Source organism: Cinclus cinclus, chromosome 21 (assembly GCF_963662255.1).
Source record: "Cinclus cinclus chromosome 21, bCinCin1.1, whole genome shotgun sequence".
Taxonomy (NCBI): Eukaryota; Metazoa; Chordata; class Aves; order Passeriformes; family Cinclidae; genus Cinclus; species Cinclus cinclus.
Genome location: NC_085066.1, coordinates 10,258,700 through 10,263,890, shown reverse-complemented (window position 1 = coordinate 10,263,890; position 5,191 = coordinate 10,258,700).

Below are 5,191 nucleotides of genomic sequence, written 5' to 3'. Positions count from 1 at the left end.
TGTTTAATCACCACCTCAAGGTTATTTAGAATTATCAAGAGTTATTAGAAGAATAATGAGTCCTCATTTGTTTAATTAAAGCTGATTTTGGAAGGCTGGGGTCAGCAGGGAGGGGATGGGAACATTGTGCTATAATTCATCCACTTCCAAATCACTCCGTTAGTTACTTCTGGAACAATTTGCCAATGAAATCAGTATTTTCAGTGAATGTCACACTGACTAAGTGCATTCAGAAACTTCCCTCTGTGAGGTGATGAAAGTCAATGCTATTTGCAGGTGGGTCCACCACGACTCAGTGACCAGAAGCACCATCAGATGTCTGTGAATCTTTGGCAAGACCCAGAGTGCCAAGGAAATAACATTTCCTAGGATAAGGAACACAAACTCTTTCTCCTTTGATCTGTCAGCAGATTTAAAGATAGATAAAAATAATCCATTACAGTTTTTTCCTGAAATACCAGGTGTCCCTCCATACCCAAGCCATTATTTTGGAGAGGCTGGGAGCACCCATTGGAGCTGCTGATGGTCCAGGGAGGAGCAAGCACTGGCTGGGTCTTGGCTGGTGCCAGGTGCCCCAGTGGGCTGAGGAAGGCAGAGCCAGCAGCGCCGCACTGCCCCCCCAGCCTGGACCCCGCCGCGGGGCTCGGCACTGCAGACTGGGGCGGGTTCTGCTGCAGAAGCCAAGCCGGGGGAAAGAATCCCCGAGCTCCAACGTCATCGCCTGGCACTGCAGAGACCAGGAAAGCGACTGCTTCAGTGCCACACTCCATGCCTGCATCCCTGACCACACCAGGGGGATTCGGGAAGCACCACAAGCAGAGCAGCAGCGGGTGGCTGGACTGAGCCCGCCGGAGAACAGAGAAACTGTGGGCTGTGAAGGGAGCTGGAGTGCCTGAAACCACCAGAAAATGCCTGGGAAATGCTCCAAAACCCCACAAAACATTGATCAGGGATACTCCTGTTAAAATGCCAGGTGATGACCCAGGCAGGAGAAGCTCTTGGCGAGCACAGCGAGAAGCCAAAATGAGCTTGGCAATGTGAAGAAAATAAGATGGAATTTTGCAAGGCAGAATACTGAACTTAACGGTGTGCAATTATGTGCATAGGAACAGAGGAATTGCTCCCCGTCCACCTGAAAGTGGCTGGGAGCGACAAGCTGACTTGCAGGATCAGCAGAAGGAAACCAGGAATGGTGAAGTGGCTCTTCAAAGGAGATCCTCTTCAAAGGGGCAGGGGCAGCAGAGAGCAACCCCAGACTCCTGGGGCCAGCAAACATGGCCCCACGGGGAAGGGCTGGAGGAACCAAGGCTCTGCAGCACAGGGGGGCAGAGGGACACAGGGCCTTGAGCAAGGGGCCAAGCTGCACTGAAGAAGGTCCAGTAAAAGAGCTTCTCCACAGCCATGCCATACTGCCAGATATCCTCCTTTAAATCTTCCAAACATTCACGTATTGGCAAATAAAGCTCATCTCTGTTAAACAGCCACACTTACAACCTTTACATCGAGCCAAATGCACCCAGTTCAGGTTTTTTTCCTCCCAGCCAAAGGCCAAGGAATGGAGCCTTGCAGCAGGAGATGCCTCCACAGACACACCAGAGATATTCTACCAGGGCAGTGCATCAGCCCCAAAGGACCCATATCTTGCCCCAAAGGAGCCAGCGCAGTTGGGAACACTCCCCAAGGGATGAGATAGTAAAATATCAGCCCCCTAAGTTCAGATTTTAGATGGACTTTATACGCATTTTATCAGAGGAACCCAAAAGACTCCCCAGAAAGGATGCTCAAGGCCACAGACTTAATGCTGGATGCTCACAAAGGAGAAACCACAAGGAAGTATGTGGACCTCCAAAGACAAGCAGCTTCTTCTCCAGCATTCTGGAAATGAGAGGCACAGCACTGCAAAAAGCTCCAGGCACATTCCCAACATTCCTGCAGCTGGGGGGACAGCTGAGAGGAGAACCCCTCCATGGACCTGTGAAAGCAGAAAGCGCACACCTGCCAGGGCTTCCTCCAAAACAGATGAGGATGTAACCAGGAGCATCTCTCCACACTGCCCAGCAGAGGAGCCATCCCATGACACCCCTCATTCCCCTCCTCCTCCTGAGCTTGCCGGCTGCCCTGGCTTTAATCCCACAGGCAGCATCATCCCAATAATTTCCTCCATTTTCAATCTACTTCCCTCCATTTTCAATCCACTGATCTGGGGGCAGACCACAAATCCTTTCATCCTGAGAGGGATGCAATCTACTGCTTCATCTCATCCCATCTCCATTCCTCTAATCTCTGGAAATAGGAACGAGGTTTGGAGCACATGGGCTGCCCCGGAGGGATCTGTCCAGGTGCTGCTGGACAGAAATATGGGGGGCTGGGGCTGCTCTCATGAATGCCACCCAACTTCTCAAAGCACCTGGGGCAGGTCCTAGCCCCTCCTGATCTAGGGATAGGGGAACAAGTCTTCCCACTCCCCCCAGCTGCCATGCTGGGAATGTAAGGGACAGATTAGATGCAGAACAGAGAACACCTGGGGATCAAGCAAGGGTGACAGGGGGAGTCACAATCACCCTGGTCCCATCAATCCCAGTTGGATCTAGTGCTCTTTGTCCACAATTCCAAACCCATGACTTTCACCTTGGCTGTAGATGTTCTTTGGGAGAGGGAGACTGGTCAGAGACATGGGAAGGGAGACTCTTGTCTCTGCCTGCCCTGGAGAAGCAGCCTGGCCCCCCGAGGGGATCGCTTGGGATGCAGATTGGCCCCATCCCTCCTTTGCCAAGAACCTGCTGGTGAGGGCCTGGAGGAGGTGGGAGGGGGGATCCCACACTGATGGCCACAGCAGGGCCATGTCCCCTGCCTGAAGAAGGGGCTGCAGGGTGCTCTGTGACAGGGCTGCATGGTGGCCATGCTGGACCCATCCCATCCCATCCCATCCCATCCCATCCCATCCCATCCCATCCCATCCCATCCCATCCCATCCCATCCCATCCCATCCCATCCCACGCTGTGCTGGCTCTCCCTGCTCCGGCTGGCGAGAAAGACAGGGCCCTTGGCATCCGGGGGTGGATCGCCAGCGCACTGCGCTCCAACCCTGACAGCAGGCTCCAAAACTGTCACTCCCGATCTGTTTTCACTTCAGCTAAACCTCAACCCCGATTACAATCAAGGAAAGCTGCCTCTCCTCTCCCCTTCTCCCTGTGGTAGGTCCTCTGTAACCTCGGATATCAACACTGAGCCAAACCCCAGCTAGGGAATGGGTGAACTGGCTCTGCTGGGAATTGGGGCTACTGGAGACGGGGTCAAGACTGCCCCTGTCCCCAGAGCTGGACCTGGCAGTGAGGGCACAGCCATCGCAGTGGTTGCATCCTTACAGGGCTGTGAGTCTGTCAAAATCCATGGGGGATGTGCCACCGACACCCTGCCTCTGCCATGGGTGGTATCCAGCTCCAAAGCTGCATCCACAGAGTGGGGGGGGCTTGGTGGCAGCAGGGTGCACCCACTGCCCACTGCCAGCTCACTCAGCAGCCCCCAAATAAAATAAATAAATCAAACCAGACCCATGTGCGTGTGCGTGCGATCAGAGCATCGGGATGGATGTGTTCAGCAGGAAGCTGGGAAAAAGCTCTGTGGATGGAGACAGCCCTCATCGACTGGGGAAGCCTTCAAGTTCCCTTTCCAGCTCAGCTGGCCATAAAGCAGCTGCAGAGAACCAGCAGACTCACTCCATGGGGGCCGTCACTCACCCTCGTGCTGCAGGACTGGAGGGCTTGAGGGCAGAGGTGCTACCCTGTGGGTTTGGGGACCATCCCCTGCTCTCCAAAAAATACTTTTATTCAATCTAGGATGCACACAGCCTGGAGCCAGGGCTACCAGTGCTCAGCTACCACTGGGATCAAGCTCATCCCAGTGTGCCAGGCATGTTTCCCCCACCACAGAGAGCCACACTGCCAGCAAGGTGCCCTCTCCTCCTGCTCCGCAGCAAACACCCATTTTCCAAGAGGGAGCCTGGAAAAAACAATTGATCCCCTGGGAAAAGCAATCCTGGGACCACCAAAGCAGCATGGCTGGCTGGTACCCAGAGGAGTATCTCTCAAGGTGGGGAGTGAGCAGCTCCCTGTGCCCCCTGGTCCACCCCAAAAGGGAGCAGGCCACCACAGAGGGATTTGCTCCATCCACCAGCAATCTTGACAGCATTCCTCTTCTCTCATCCCATGGTACATTCCCACAGCTTCTCCAATGCCATTTTGAAGGCATTCAAATAATGTTGGAGGCACTCATAAAGAGATTTTTCCCTCTGCCTTGAGCAGCAGCCTTTTGTCCCACCTCAAAATAACCATTTTTCTTCGGATGAATAAATTCAGCAAGATTAAAAGGACATTTCCTGCAGTTATTTCCCAAGAAGAAAATTTGCTTTTGTGTCTGAGAATGCTGAAAATATTTATATAATGAATCCTTAAAAGAAAGGGGGAAGTCTGAGACTAAGGGCTTTGGAAATATTACCAAGTTATTCTGAAATTCTGCATTAAGAGCAAAACCCCAGCTATTAGGAAAGAATGCCTGTTTTTTAAAATTTTTTAAATTCAGGGTTGGGTTTCTGTATGAAAATGCAGCCCAGCATCTGTCCTTGCATCTGTCAAAACAAAGGTCAATGATTTTATGGAAACTTAAACACAACGTCCTTGAGCCACTGTTTCTGCTTTTTTTTTTAAGCTGGACGTGACTTCCAATTAATAAAATCAGATTTTTAAAGATGATTCACATTCAAATTACATTATCCCAGAAAAATTGGATTACAAGAAAAACATATCCAAGAATATTTTTCCTTTTTAGTATGGAGATGATAATTTGGAGTTTATTTTCAACAGCTTTTAAGTCCTCTACAACATTTGCCACTAATATTTCACTTTTCTACTTATAAAGTGATAATGAAACCAAGGAAAATGCAACAGAAACATGATGGTATCAGGAAGAATTTCAAATTTTACTTGAGGAAAATGGGTATCTGAGGGCAAACAGAAAACAAAGCGCGCAGCATAAGAGGGATTGTTCTCTCCAAATCAAATTTCCCCAGCAAAAGGGAAAAAAAATTGGAAATAGGATGGAATTAAATAAGGAGAATATTTATAGCATTAAAAATTAATGGATGTGGAATGTAATTAGAAATATTTTTTTAGAAATACTGGAACTAGAATGGAAT